Source organism: Pinus tabuliformis, chromosome 3_1, assembly GCF_031772625.1.
Source record: "Pinus tabuliformis cultivar Carrire ecotype Pingquan chromosome 3_1, CPIR1, whole genome shotgun sequence".
Taxonomy (NCBI): Eukaryota; Viridiplantae; Streptophyta; class Pinopsida; order Pinales; family Pinaceae; genus Pinus; species Pinus tabuliformis.
Window position 1 is genome coordinate 97602218 of NC_142301.1, and position 16841 is coordinate 97619058.

The 16841-nt window shown below is 40.1% G+C and overlaps 1 pseudogene; it reads left to right on the forward strand.

Annotated features, from left to right (window-relative positions):
• Positions 1 to 798: 798 nt before the first annotated feature.
• The window catches only part of LOC149185953 (putative germin-like protein 2-1 pseudogene), a 95977-nt pseudogene continuing 79934 nt past the window's right edge, over positions 799 to 16841 (forward strand).

Here is a 16841-nt window from a genome sequence, read left to right on the forward strand (position 1 = left end):
GAGTTTGAAGATTGGAGAGAGTACTATGCATGTGATGCCTTATATCGCAATTAGCTGAAGATAGAAATGGATAATGACGAAGTTTCTCCTATTGAACTCTCATTTGAAGAGAGGGAAAAAGAAGCTGTGGCAGCAAGGCAAGCGTTAAATGCATCGTTGTCTTTATTGGAAAGAAAATACACGCACTGGCTGACGGGGATTCAAGATACAGAAGAGGGTGAATGGCTTGAGTTGGATGGAATTGCAATGTTCTGTCTATCTTCTGGTGATTTCTTACAACCTGATGCAACGACATGCACTGCCTTGACAAGTGCCTTATATGCCTGTGCTGGAGAGTTAGCTACAGAATGCCAATTGTCGGTTGATATTTCTATTTGCACGGCTTTAGATCATGAAATTTACCATAGCAAGGGGCTTCACACTACTGCTAAAGAATCAAGATTTGATTTCAAGGAAAAAATGCTCGAGGGATTAAATCACATCCAGAGATTAATCTTCCCATACCAAACACATCTCCACGCATGAACAACACATCTCCATGCTTTTGCTGCGCCACGCTCAGCACATCTATTTTAATACATCTGTTAATTTTTTTTTTGAATGAGACAGCGTAGTATTCCGAAAGTGTAGTATTCTGGCACAACGTAGTGGATAGGTGTGATGTCGCTGGATTGGTGAGCATTATGTAAAAAACAAACTCAACGGATCAAAGAATAATACCATGTCAGAGAATAATGGTAAATCGCAGATGGAGCAACACTTTTTAAATGGGGCGTTTATGGACAGAGAGGGCAGGTAATGGCAGAGAATGAGAGCACAGGTACAGAGAGCGTCGGTATGGCAGACAGAGGTCAGAGATGTCACTCAGCAGCGGATTTCAGGCAGAAAATTCTCAGGATAGAGCGCATACAGTGTCAGGAGTATGAAGGCGCTTCTATATGGAGAGCAGACACCAACAACGGTATTAACAGGTTGCAGCTAAAATTTAGCTGAAGAAATATTCATGAGAAAATATTCATGAATTTCATGGTAGAAATAAACTGCAAAAAAAGGCCATAAAACAAATGGCTCAAATTAATTATGCAGGGCAGGAATACGCGTACTCTGATACCATGTTAAACACACATGGACAACAAGGGAGATATGAAAGATAAAACATGCAAGTACCATTTTTATTAACAACTGATATACATTTATAGTACATTGTTGTGACTGTTGGGTTTCACATCCCAAGGTCTCTTGGACTACTTTGTCTCAATTATGAATACATCCCTAGTTAAGAGGGAGTGTTGAGAAATGTAACTAGTTTCGCTCTTCATAATTGTTGTACTCATTTCAATATGTATCATATGTAACAAACAACAAAATAAGAAAGAAAAATTATTATTATAAAAGCATGGGTTTCATCCTCATCATCGATGGTCTTCTAAGTAAAATCATGTTCTTCATGCTTCTAGGGTTTGTTAGGTCTTAGAATTTATTGCCATGAGTCAATGTAGTCAACATCATGTTTATAAGACCCTTTCGGGAAATTTATAATTGTAAAAATAATTTTTTTTGATTCAAGAAAGTCTTGGAATCTCTAAGAGTACAATTCGGCCATGGGATCATCAAGTCATCCTAAAGGAGGGAATTTGAGCCCTTGAGAATGCTATATAAAGGAGAAGTTTGACCTCATTTGAGAGAGACACACTCACAAGTTCGACCTATAAGAAATAATTTGATCTGTATATGGGAAAGACATAAGAAGGAGAGAGTTCTAGGAGAAGTTGGATGGATGAAATTTCCTATTTTTGCACTCTATCTCTCTCACACATGAAAAATTATAAGGTTTCTGGGTTGCAGAAACATTCTGAAGTTGCAGGTATGAGTTGCAGTAGTACAAAGTTCATAATCTGGTACTTGGAATAGGGAAAACCCTTATCTTGACCTCATTGACCTTGGGAGAGTTGTCTTCCTCTAAGTAGGGCTCAGAAAGAGGATATTAGGGTTTCCAAGAAGTTATTAGGACAAAGTTGTTGCGTCGAAGTTGCAGACTGAGTAGTAGTTTTTTTCGCTGGCAGGTCCAAGTTGCAGGGTGTAGTGATTTGGTGCGGAATCAAGGAAGGACTTGAGGAAGGGCCAACTTGGTACTAGGAGAAGGGCTTGGTCTAGGGATTAGGTCTTTCTATCTCATTTGAAGCAAATTCTAAGAAGAGGAGTTTCTGGTTTTTTCCATGGCTGAGAGCTTATATATGTGTCCTCTTTTGTTATTGTTATCATTCTTGGTATTGTTTGATGAAAGATCTAACTAAATATTCACAAGCACTATCAATGTTAAGGAAACTAAGATATAATAGTTTCCGCATTAAATTTTCTAACATCTAGTGTAATGGTTTCCATGTATATTTTGTGTTACTTTTTTAGTTTATGAGAATGATGTTTTATCATGTGTGACTAACTTTAAATAAGTAAAAATTGTCATTATACTGATTCACCCCCCTCCCCTCTGAGTATAATTGTGAATCCAACACAAAATTGGTTGAAACATTAATTTGATCAACATAGATTTGAATGCTCCTTTGTTAAAGGGGATCAAGTGTTCCTTCACCTATAATGTTGTAAACAAACATCACTCATAAATAAACTTCTCTACAAGTTATCTCCTAAGTTCTATGGTCCCTATTAGATCATATAATGCATTGGTCATGTCACCTATAAGCTAGCTTTCTGTTAGATCCCTATAATACTAGTGATTACCCCATTACTATTGTAGTTGTATCCCTTATTAATATTGTTGTGCCCCTATTGCCCCCATATTGTTATTATTGTGCCCCATAGAAACCCTCTATTGTTATTTTTGTGGCTTTATAGTATTATTGTTGGGTCGGCTGGGTTATATTGTGACCCCTTAGACTCTTATATATAGAAAGGAGGTTTTGTCATTTGTAGCATCCAAGAATTGTTCATTTATGTAATGTAAAGGAGGTTGCCCCCTCGAAGAGGCTGAATTCTAAGGCGTTGATCTATCTTTTCTATCTTTTCTTGTGCTGGTTTCATAACATTTGGTATCAGAGCTTTGGATTCTAGGGTTTCGCTGCTCCAAACAGGTCATCGTGGCATTTTCGCTATAACATTTTTTCTCCGATGTTTCAGAAGCTAAAAAAAAACCCATTTGAGAAGACATCATGCTGAATCTTGGTTCTGAATTTCATTTCTTTTCGCTCTATATTTTGGAGATATGATCTAAGGAAGTTGGTCTTTTTGCAGACTTCTGAATTACATTCCAAACAGGTGACCTGAGGAAAATCGTCATAACTTTCTCTCTAAACATCGGATTGAAATTTCATAAGAAGGTACAGAAAGAGAACAGAATTTAGTTTTCTTATATATATTTTTTAGAGCCAAAGGTTTAAACAGTGACTCGTGGCACGTCATACAAGTTCGCTCTACTGAACTAGTCTATAATCAGGTCACTGTGGGAGATTTCGCATAACTCTTCCGTGGTAAATCCAATTTGGATCAGACTGGTGGAATTGGAAAGAGGACACAGAGGGCTATTACAGGTTGCAATTTTAGAACTATATGATTCGAAATTACAGAGATACATCAGATTCAATATCAAGCTCTTACAAAGTGAAAAAAGGTGTGTAGTTTTTTTAAATTTTTGCATAAGCTTGGTTTGAAAAATTAGTTTGAAGGAATTCGAATGGCATAGTAAAGAATTATTATCGGTAATTGATGACCCGAGGGAAGAAAATGCAAACACCTAGTAGGCAACCTGAAAGCTCTAGCATGACTCATGAATAAGATGAAGAAATGCAACATGATATATCAAAATTACGAGACCAAGTGCAACAACTGTCACTTGCACAAAAAGCAACAGAATCTAAGATGGATGGTTTAAAGAAAGATGTAAAAGCTAAGATGGATGGTTTAAAGAAAGGCGTAGAAGCTAATATGGATTGTTTAAAGACAAGCATGGAAGATTTGAAGACAGGCATCGAAGATTTGAAGACAGATTTGACAAAGTTTCTACAAGAAATGCTTACTAATGGTGAAAGGGTAGTAAAGGAAACTCATGATGAGAACAAAAGAAATGTCAATCACGATTTCATAGACTCTAATGTTGGATCGAAGACCCACCATATTCCAAAAATCGATATGAGGAAGTTTGATGGCAAGGATCCCGCAACATGGATATTACAGATGGAGCAATTTTTCGATCTCAATAATGTGCAAAACACACAAAAGGTACATATTGCAACTTTATATTTGGAACCAAATCAGTTTGTATGGTATCAATGGCTTTGCTCTCATAAACGAATTATCGCTTGGGCAATTTTTAGGAAGAATTGACAGCACATTATGAGGATACAAAAAGCAACACTTTTTTTAGCCAATTGATAAGTCTCAAACAAAAGGGTTCAATAATGGAGCACATTGAGGAGTTCCAAAAATTGAACATAAGAGTAAAAAATATTCCAGAGGAGCATAGGTTAACCTTCAATGGTTGAGGACCCTGAAGAGACAAGTCAATTGCCTTTTATTGATGACCTGCTACCTGAATATCTTAATGAATATAGGAAGACATAGTGCTGGACAGGAAGGTGAGGATGACGTGCAGGGGAGATGTGTACCTCAAAATTGGGCTTAAAGGTTCAAAGCCAAGTAGTGCAAAGTGGATTGAGGTTAGACAAGTGAGAAAACAATACCCTCACTTAATCGATGCTTGAAAACCAACTTTGGTGGTCCAAAAGCTTTTTTAGTGGGAAGGCTGTGATCCGAATTGGATCCATAAAAGACTGTCAAAGAACCATGAATGTATCAAGTCGGAACAAACACTAAAGAATTCAGAACCACGATTAAAAAACACCCTGAACTAGTGGCAATGGCAGCCAGCGTGGAACAATGAGGATCTCGGTCAAAGCACACTAACCGAGGCCCATGGAGACTGCACGGGAGGTCAAAGTAGCCCCTGGGAGCCCTGGATTGGGAAAGGAGGTGATTTTTGTTGCGTGATTAGCGCATCTCTCGGCACACAGGGCCAAAATAGAGGAAGCCCGAGGACTCGGTCGCATTGGGAGCTGAAGAACCGCGGGCGAAAAGGAAAAAGTGCTAAAAGGACAAAGGCCGAACCTGCGCTCTAGAAACCGGTGATATTGATTGGGCTGCCCTCAAATGGTAAGTGGTTTTGGAGGAGAGCGGAGCAATTCCACTCAAAGATCGACGCGTGGCAAGCGGAGGTGAGAGAAAACCACCGTTGATCGCGCACTAACGGTTTAACAAGTCAACCGCGTGAAATATGCGTATGACGTTGGATCTGGGGGACCCAGATCGGATGACTGAGATTGCATCCAATGGAGGAAGCGCAATCAACGAGGGAAATGAGCCGCGATTTAGAAGGACTTGGAATCCATTTGACTGCCACGGTGGAGCAAAGACTTCCTCCATGACGTAACTAAAGAAATGAACCGATGAAGCAGGCTGGCGCCATTTAGAGGAGGACATGTGGCCACTCTCTAAGCACTGATGATGACGGCGAATAGGGAACTCCAAGCATAGTTGCAGAAGGCGAATTGACAGAGGCGGAAGAGGAACCGAACAGGCATGGGAATGAATGGATTCAAAGCCATGAACAGAGAGAAGAAGACAATTATCGAGAGGGATAGAGAACCCCGAGAGGTAGAGAAAGAGACCAGAATCCCAAGAGGAGGACAAAACATAGAGAAAGAAGATAGTGAAGCAAAAGCAGAAAGAGGACAGAGGGCCGAGCTGACCAGAGGTAGCGTCGAGCACCAGAGGCTTGAGAGATCCGAGCCATCCTAGAGAGGATTTGTCCAGGCTGAGCACCACATTGGGCTCTCCCTTGTAGACCAGAAGGTCACAGAGCTGGTAGGAAGATGAAGTCTATGTACTCAAGTGGCTTGGGGAATCCAAGAACCACCCTGCCAAGCAAACCTACTTAAGGAGAACTCACATTGAGTCCCTGCACTGTAATTTCTCTGATTAAGACATAATAAAACAAGGCCACCACTGAAAGCTAGAACAAAGATGTAGCCCTAGAGAATAGGGTGAACTCCTTATTAATATCTTGTGTCTTTGTGTTTTCTTACTATATTTCTCTATTGTCTTTCCATTTAAACTGTCTGTGTATTGGCAATCAGATCGATCCGTTGCTTAAATAACACAGAACACACACCAACACATGAGTCTATAATACCTTTGTTTAATAAATCTTCAATTGATGTCATTCATAGGGTGATTATCAGATCAACTACACGTAGGGACTTTTTATCGAATACCATCTTCCACTTCTTCAAGTTGATGACTCCATTCATATCAGTGGCCTAGTCTATTTCTAGCAACGTGGGATAAGGGTCTCTGTCATCGACAATCTCTATTACTTCAAAGTCTGTCTGTGTGCTCACACCTTAGATATCAACTGTTACCCCTTGCAACTGTCCCATGGCAAAAAACTTCTGTTGGTTTCCATTCATAATTGAATAGGGGACCACTATAACGCGGGCCTGCCCATGCATTCCCATGTCTACTTTGGTAACGCATTCGCATCCAAACCCAGGTCTACGATTACCTGATCCATTTCACACTCACCAATATGTGCCGTCAATCTCATTTCCCTCCCAGTGCACAATGCATGCTTTCCCAGTTTCCAGACTATGCACTGTTCCCCTGACCCTCCGCACCTAGTGATCAACTTCTATAGTCCCTTAACTGCCTTAGTGTCGCGCAGCAGTTTCATGCATGTCTCCAAAGAGGTATTTAGCATAGAAGTATCCATCCCTATCTCTAGTTGATCCTTACTACTTGAAGTGGAGGCCTCCGCGAAGCTCTTCTTAGCTTCCATGAACATCTCCTTTGCGCGTTCTAAGTCAAACTTAGGTTCCTTTGTAGGGGCCTTGCGAACCCATGCATCTTCCTCGAGCTGCTTCCCCTTATCTTCCCTTGTAGTCACACCACTTCTGAGCACTATATTCACATTTGGGTCTTCTTCGCATTGTTCAAACCTCATCATTTGAATATTTTGAGTCGGAGTAGGCTAGAGTACCCCTTTCTCGTGCATCTGTGCGATCAGCATAGGAAAATATACTATTTCATGATCAAATTAAGCACAGTATGAACAAGATACTCTTGTCGAGTTGGTACAATCATGGGCATAGTGCCCTGGTCCTCTGAAATTGTAACAAATCAACTGTCCATGGCCCCTTCCTGGCCCCATTCCTCCTCGTCCTCGACCTCATCCCTGAAATCCACTGCACTCCATTCCCGCCACTTGGTTGAGGGCTCACGTTTCTGTTTGCATTCGATAGGCTAGGGTCTGATCCATCATTAACTCATAGCTCCAACAAGTACACTCGTCGTGGCCCATCGACCTACAGAAATTGCAAAACAGTTGCTGGGGTGCCGTTGTATACTTCTGCAACAAATGACAATTATCTGTTGTTTGCTTTCCTCCTATTTGACAAATCGCGCACGATAGCCTAGGTGCCACACTCGACCCTGCCTGTGCCTCCGGTCTCAATGGAATTGGCCCCCTCCTGCCAAGTAGTTCATGAATACCGGATAGTGGTCCTTGTCGTGGCCCTGGCCTTTGCATTTTATGCACCACACTTCCTCACTCGCCTCCAACCGTGGTGCCCTATCCTGCTTCAAGCTCTGCATTTCCAGGCATATATTCTGTAGTTGTGCGTGGATTTGTTGAAATCCTAGCCCCAGATCCTATATCGGTGTTTCATGCAACCTCATCACCATTTCCAACGCTTCGGCCTGGGTAGCGAGTTTCTGTTGTGACAGTGCTATCCTCAAGTACGGTGTTAGAGATGCCACAAACCATGCATGATGCAGTGCATCTGTGAACGTCATATTAGCCTCACAAATTGTACTCTTCAGCCATTGATCCAAATCCCAGGCGGTCTCACCTGGAAGCATCGCAATCTCTTTAAATCTAATGAATGACTGTGTCTCTGAATTCAGTCGGCTAAATTCTCTGTTCAGTGCATTCTGGATCTCTACTATTCCTACATTTAGGTGATCATTCGAGTGCTTGATATACCATGTCAACGCGCAATCCTGTAGTGCACTCACCAATGTATCCTTCTTAATGTTGTCATCTGTGACCCATTGTGCTTCCCATACTGCTCTCACCACGAACCAGAACTGGTCCGAATCATCATTCCCTAGTCCTTTGAATACGGGTAGCTTGATCGCACTCACCATGCTAAACTGCGGGTTTGGTGGAGGTGGAGTTGGTGAAGATGGAGGTGAATTAGGTGAAGCGGGTGATGGCACAAGTGGAGGTGATAACTGCGAAATGCGCTGCCTTATCAAACTAACTGCACTTCTCGGAGAGACCCGAGCGAGCTCTTCCTTTCTCTCTCACAAAGGTGAAATTAAGGGACTATTTCCTAATCCCTCGCTACCTTTGTAGATCTTTCTGCTCTGTGTCGTTCCAAACATTAATGTATTCACGTAACCCGATTTTCACATAATAACATCTTAATCCAAGTATTCAATGATTTAATGTACTTACCTCGCAGTCCCTTGAGAAAAAGTCATTCTGCTTCACTATAGCTCACGGTCATGACTACCACAAACTCAGTGATAAACCCCCCTATTATTCGGTCAAGCCATTGGTCCACAACTTGCGCAATCTTATCTTCTGATGCCTCTAGTCTGCGCAGTAACTTCGGAGTCCACACTATCGGTTGGTCGAGCTTACACCTTCCCTGGCTGTTGGCTAACCTCGCGAACCACTCATATAGTTCAGAAGGAAAGGATGCGAAGAACATCTCGTGGATTTTTGTCTACACGTAGCAATCCAGCAACCTTTTCTTAGATACCTGCGGAGTTTTGTTTTCCTATGTCACGAACTCGTGAAGCTTCTTGTCCAACCACTCTTCAATTTCCTTCTTTGTTGGGTTCCAGTGGCATGATATCAGACATCCCTTAGGCAGATCCCAGTCCCGACAACAGAACCATTTGTTGGCTTGTTGGGGCCTGACCCAGGTTCAAAAGCGATTTAGCCAAACAAATCCCGAAACTACCGGCCCTTTCGCCAATAGTCCACTGTGCGCGGACTGAGGTATCACCCAAGGTAGTATGGGAGGGTGCTGGAACCAAGTTTTTGCACCCCAGGGATGTCTTGATGAAGTCTGGGAAGTTCGCGAACTGATCCTGCGTGCTTGCGCTGCTTCGTGCAACCGTCTGTCCTTTGCAACTTGTGTGACTGCTTCCGCATAGCTCTGTAAAGAGCACGAAGAGGTGCTTCATAGATCCTAATTCCCGACTGTGTGTTTATTATAGATCTTAACTTAATTATGTGGGCCTAATATTCTCATTAATCATTCAACATTCATAACAAGTGCGCACAATCATAAACTATAAAGAGATGCATAAATATAACAGAAGCATAGACACAAAATATTCCAAAATCAACTTATCTTTTATTAATTCTCTGTCCCAGTACAATCCCAACTCCGCCCTGCACACTCAGCTGCAGGGGTCGAAGCACATAGCTGCGGACTCTACCAGGTCTCTACGCACTCAGCTGCACTGCCTCTTCCTACTACTACAACCTAAGAGTCAGACTTACAAACTTAGAGCTAATTCATCATCCAAAACCCCTTATGACTTCTCAAAGCTAAAACTTCCTTTACACTTAGAGCCTTGCTCTATTTATACAATCCCATGGTCTGTGGACCATGGGTAGGCCGACATACCATACATAAAATTATATTATTTTAGGGCGAAAAACCCTAGACTCTCACGCTCTGCCCCCCTTTTCGTGGGGTCTCTACATTACACTTTTACCAAAATTCGGGCTTCAAGCTCCAGAAACATACTATGGGGGGATCTGCTACCCAACACTCCTTCTCAACCACCTAGGCTAAACCCAATTGACATATATATTTTCACTACTCATGATAGGCAATATTGTATCAGAAACTGTAGTGTTGTACCACAACTCCAGATAAGGCAGACAAATCTAGATTCTAAAGTCAAAAGAGTCTAGAAAGTTTCCAAAAGATGGCATGTAAAATCCACAACAAAATCAACATTTTTTTCAATAATAAGAAAACTATCCAAGAGAAGCCAATAAAACAATGATTTCCTTGATGCACAATGTATTGACATCGACACTTACTGGAGTGATATTCACCTCACCAATAATTTATCAAGTTATTCATTCTCACTACCAAAAAGGTGTAGTAGGATGACACTCAAAATGTGATCATAACGTCTCTCTACACAACCAAACATATTTTCCCAGTCTTGGTTGAGCCAGACAGAATAACATATGCAATGATCCACAGCACTCCAATTTCCAATATTTTAATGTTTATGCTATGGTCCCACTGATACTATTTCAATTATTAATGTTTCTTTTACATGCAACACATATCCAAGGGAAATCCACTTAGCATTTCTCCTCATGGGGTGAATAACACTCCTTCTCAACCACCTAGGCTAAACAAACTTGACATATATCTTTTCAATACTCATGATAGAAAATATTGTATCAAAAAGTATAGTTTTGTACCACAACTCCAAATAAGGCAGACAAATCCAAATTCTAAAGTCAAAAGAGTTTAGAAAGCTGCTAGAAGATAGCATGTAAGATCCACAACAAAATCAACCAATTTTCCAATAATAAGAAAAAACTCCAAGAGAAGCCAATAAGCCAACGATTTCCTCGATGCACAACGTATTGACACGACACTTGCTGGAGTGGTATTCACCTCACCAATAATTTATCAAGTTATTCGTTCTCATTACCAAAAAATGTAGCAGGATGACACTCAAAATGTGATCATAACGTCTCTCTGCACAACCAAACATATTTTCGTAGTCTTGGTTAAGTGAGACAAGGTAGAGAAAGTTATATTCTTCAAAATTAATGCAAATACCAAGAAAACATGTTTTACTTCCCCTTAAAACATCCCATTTTTTACCTTCCTATCTAGACTGTTGAAATCATCGATATGAGAATTATTCCAAATGGTTTCCTCATGTTAAACCATCTCCATTTTGCAGAGAAGATTGAGCTATACAAAGTTATTTGACTTGTTTAGAACGTTTTTTGTAATTTGAAACATGCTTTGGTGCCCTTGTGTTGTCCATCAGATCATCAACTCAAAATGAATTCCAAACTCAATCTTTAAATTGTATCTCTCTATCTTGTCATCAATATAATAGCGGAATGTATAGAAAAAATGGCCACCATGCCTCGCTATGCCTTGTAACATTTCCTTAAATAAATCAAGACGGGCCTTCAATGCCATCATTGACCAGAATTTTTAAAAAGGGATAACAAAAATTAACTTGGGCATAAGAATGCTAAATTATTATGAACCCAAGGATAGTTACCCATAATGGACACAGTTCATTTTTTTGTCACACACCCCATGCTTTTGTGGGTTTTGGAACAATGAATTGACTTGGTAAAATCCAATGTTCATATTCATTCAAACTACACATATTACCAAGAAGTGTGCTCATTATGTTTGATACCAAACTTTAGATAACTAACCTATGCCTGAAATGTTAATCTGGATCCATGCTTTTTAAAGTTAACCTGCATGAAACATGTGATACTATTCTAAACCTAAAGATAGCTACCAATAATGCACATAGGTAAAGCACATCCCATGTTTAATGGATTTAGAACTGCAATGTGTCTTTGTAAACCTCAACTCCATACACATTCAAACTGTAGTGCTTAACCAAGGCATATACTTACTATGTTTGATAACAAAGAAGTTAGAACTAACCTCTGCCTAGCATAGCATGGCCACTAATGCTAAAAAATTATGTTGAATTCATATCTAAGCATTACGAATAATCACCACATGAACATATACCATCTATAAAATCATGGAAATGGTTCGCATCCCTCACAATGATTTCCCATCCATCAATCCTGAAAACGAGCTTTACAACAGTGTGACAATCGCTACATACACATAGATTCTTGATAATGCAAAGAGGTGTGCCAGGGGATGTTTCGAGAAGCCCAAATGCTATGGCCAAATTCTCACTATGATGGTAAAGGGAGTGCTCCTTTTCTCTTGATGAAAATCATGGAGTGAAAATCATGTATCAGGAATGTAGCCTGCCTCCTTCAATTGTCTAGTGAATTCCTCCAACTTTGCATAGATATCTTTAAATTGAGGATGTGTTCTACAACAAACATATAAATCCTATTATTTTCTTCAATCCAGTTATATCCTAGTTCCTTTTTTACCCCATGGTCTTCCATTATTTTTCTTGCATTTGCCACATCATCCCACTGATCAACTACATCATAAATGTTAGACAACATGTCATACATTTCATCATCTTGTGGTTCCAACTCACTCAACCATTTTTCTAGCATTTTTCCAACCTTCATGTTGCCATGCACTCTACAGGCACCAAGCAATGTTCACCACACCAGACTACTAGGTTCAAATCAGTTTTGAAGCTTGCATTTTGGTCATGATAGTTTCATCCAGGCAAGCGGAAGATTTCGTAAACATATTTTAATCCTCTCTAAATCTTGATTATCAACACATTCAGAAAGGGTAAAATGAAGGGTTCAAAGATGGAGTATAGTTGGGTAATGTAGAAGGAAGAGATATTGGTTTGAAGGCTTGTTTTGAGATAAGGGGGGAATTGGGTTTTTACAGGGGTTGTATCAATATATGGAAAGTTTTCAATTGAAGTTGAACCAACTGTATTCTTTGCAAGGGTACAAAAGAACCTAAAACAACTTGAGGAATTAGAAGATAGTTAACCACTTTTGGATTCAGAAAATGATTCAGTTCAGGACATTTTGGGAGCGATGAGAACAAATTTCGGAGCCATTTGCACAACATTATCAGTTCATCTTTAATAAAATGGATATCCCAAGAGTAAAAAAGGAACTGGCTTTTTAGTGAACAATTTTTCCCTTTGCATAAGTTTTGGCAGAGTTACTCATCAAGGCACACATGGAAATCGTTTTTGCACAGATAAAGAACCATTTCTTTTATTTAGAACCTGATTTGGGCCTAATTAATTCTTGTTTTGGATTGGGTAGATTTAGAACCAAATTATCACGTGGGTACTTACCCCATGTCTTCAGTGTCTGGGGCAATGCACAACAAGTGAGTCTAAAATAGGTGATCCACTTTGAAGTGACCCTTGTTGTTCATTCAGTTAAAATGTTTTCTCCTGCAACAATAACTAATCTTGGACCCAGATTTGAAATTTTGGGTTGTGATGTTGAGACACTGGGGGATCATCCCATTTTAGAGGTGGATCAGGATGTGGAATATGGTAATATCATGATTTCTTTCATCGATGGGGATAATAATCGACTTAGTTTCAATCCAATGAAGAATTTTGATGGGATTACAGCCAAAGAAATGATGGAATTGCTGGGAGTTATGCCATGTTGACGGTGTTGGACTTGCCAGCATTTAGGGGATCTCCCTGATATGAAGTCCAAACTAGACCTCACACCGTTTGGAGTAGGAGTCCCAATAGTGGGTGGTAGTGTAATGCCTTGACCAAGGAAACACGCAGAGGAAAATATGATTAGGTGAGAGAAAGTGTGTGACCCTGCAGAGAGTCAAGTGCGATGCATGAAGGTTCCAACACATGAAGGGAAAAGGAAGTGCACACCTCGGAAGCTTGTAATAGTACACAACTTGAAAGGAACACATGAGCGAAATTCCATCACAAGCTAAGATGCAAAATATTCCACAAATTAAAGTGATGATTTAATCCAACAACACACATTCAACAAGATTTGTACAAATGCATACAAAGTAGTTCATAAGCATATGTGTAAGTTAAATATCATCCATTGCCAACACAACAAGAATAGTCCTACTATATTAACAACATATGCATGAAAGTGTGTTGCCTCTGGTTTTATTATTATAAGTGAAACCTCCATCCATAAATACACCATTGACAACCACTAGCCCCAATAGTGGAACATTACAGTCAAGACCACTTTCTCCTCAAAAGAAGTATACTCACTCTACATTATGGAGAAGCCAAGGCCCTTCACAATACTCCCAAGCTCTTTCTAAGCCTAACCCTAGCCAGAAGCTTCGCTCCCAAAATCTTGTTACATGAGTTATGAGGTTCTATTTATAACAAGAGGGGTTGACTCTTCAACTCCCCTTTGTGACCTTTGGACTACCCTCATGAATTTTCAACTTATTCATTAAATGACACATTACATTCCATGGTGACTTTTCATATTCCAATATTGACACTTTGAATTTCACTTACAACATAATTAAAAATAATATTACATTTTCCACATGTACCCACATAAGATAAAATAAGGTAGTGATATACTAACAAGACAAAACACTATGATTCCGAATTTGGGGAAAATCTAGCTCGACAACCTCTACTTGTTTTTTCGCAATCACATATTGGTGCCAAGCTTGGTACTATGTGATGGTATCCCCAAACTACTTAACAGTGTCTCTTTGGAAGTGGATTCTGGCCTCCATGGCATCCAGGTACATTGCTTGGAACCTGTGTCCAACTCGTTCTGAAGCATGAGAAACATTGTCTTGACCTTGACAGGGCCACTGATGAATTTCTTCATGTTGTGTGCATTCAACTCTAAGTCTTCCATGGTGGCTTCTCGTCTCAGTTGCGCCAAGTACTCATCGATCTCCAACCAGACTTGGTTCTTGGGTTTAGCATTATAGAGGGAATCGATTGATGGGATTTGGTGTTTTCTCACCAAGACATCCAAACTACTGTAAACCTCACATATGAGGCATGTTTGTGGTCGATGAATGAGGCGAGTTATTCATTGTTCTAAATCAACATTCGAAACTTCGATTGCTTCATCTCTACCTATGGATTTATCTTCTTCACTAAGTCAATCGAGACTCTTTTGTACCTCATTTTTCACTCTTGTACATGGCCGATGGCAACACGTATGTTTTTCAGAGTTTTAACAAAATCTTTGCTCCACTGTTGTAAGCCATGAAAATGAACAACTGCTTTATGCACAGTGACAAATATATCATAGAGCTTCCACATGGTTTCTCCAAGTGATTATACTTTAGCAAGTATCATTTTCCTCATCTTACCTAGTGCGGAAACAACATTTTGTGCTGTTGCTCGGAGTTGTTCTACCTATTCCCTGGAAGCCTTCAAGTTCTTTGCTAGTTGTTCTTTCTTGGCCCTCAGATATTGAACATTTTACCTTGCTTCTCCTACATAGGCCAAGATGGATTCGGTAATGGCAATTGGATGCTTCCTAGTGTCTGACATTGTCACCCTTTCCTTGATGAATGCAGGTGATGCGCGATCATCCAGAAAGTACTTCTTTTGTGCCTACACAATCCTCTTTTGGAAATCATCGAATGATAAATTGTACACATCCATGACCTGATCATCATCAAGGAGAACAACATCTCCTTGCTCGCTCGGGACTAGCTCTGCTATTGGAGGTGGTAGAGACCGAGGGATGACCTATGGTGCTCTCGACTGACGTCAACATCTTCATGTTGTGGCTCATGTTCCAACTCCATGTCTATCACTTCAATCAATTACTCAATTTGTTGAGAAAGCTCCCAATTCTGCATCTGCTCACCTTCCTCCTCTACTGCTCGTTGTTCCAACACTTCAACTTGTAACTTCATTGTTTCCTCCATCATCGTGCCTTTCCTTTTTTCTTCTTCCTACTTCTGCTTCTTTTCTTGTTCTCTCCTCCTCAATTCTCCTTCTTCCTTCAACTTCTTCTCCATCTCCTGCAGCTTCAGTTTTGCTTCTTGCAACCTATGCTTTTCTCTCTTTCTTCTTTCTTCTCTCTTGATCCATTTCTCCCTCTTTTCTTCCATTTCCAAAGCTACCTTCACGAGCATATGATCTGCCTTCATTTTTCATCTTTTCTCTCCCTCTTGATTGTCAACAATCTTCCTATTTCCCCTGTCCTACATTGGATTGTTGCCTTCTACTATTGTTTTTGTTACATTTGGACTTACTGCTATCTGTAGAGCATAATTCCAATTCCTTGCTATACTGACCGACTCATTGAGTATGGAGGCATTGTAGTAATACCTCTAAGGGTCCTCCTCTGGCCAAAGAAATATCTCGTTGATCCATGGAAAGTAAACTCTCGTATAGTGGTCCTTGCAAATATCGTGGGGATAATACAGATTAAAGTCCTTGGCGTCAAACTCATTTTCACTATTTCCTTAGCCTTGGAATATGCATCTTTGTCTCCACCAAATAATCATATGAAGGTGCCACCTAGTGACGAATACTGTTATGTACCTAGGGGGGATAATATGGGGTACCAAGGGTGGTACCCAAGGTAATAATGTAATAATGGGATGGGCCATAGTAATAAATAAGGTGGTTAACCCATGTCATGTAAGGGACCACAAGTAGTTAATAATAATGTAAGGGGCCCATGGTATTAGTTGATGGTATAAGGAAACCATGGTAATGGTACATGGTATTGTATGTATGAGGCCTATATAAAGGCTAGAGACTCCACAATGAAGATGAAGAGAAGTATTATTGTATGAACAGGCATATGGCTTGTGGAGTGTTCTCCTTCCTTAAGGAGTGAATGTATGGTGTTGCCCTACCTTAAGGGTTTTGATCAATAAAGAATCATTTCATCTTATTTCTGGGTTATTTGCATTATCTCATGTTTTTATATCAGATCTATTATATTTCCGGGTTAGATCTACAACAAGTGGTATCAGAGCTACAACAATTGGTATCAGAGCTACAACAAGGGTTTTGAGATCAATAAAGAGAATCATTTCTATCTATTTTGATCTTGTTCTTTCTTGGGTTTATTTCTGTTATCATATATCTTTTGG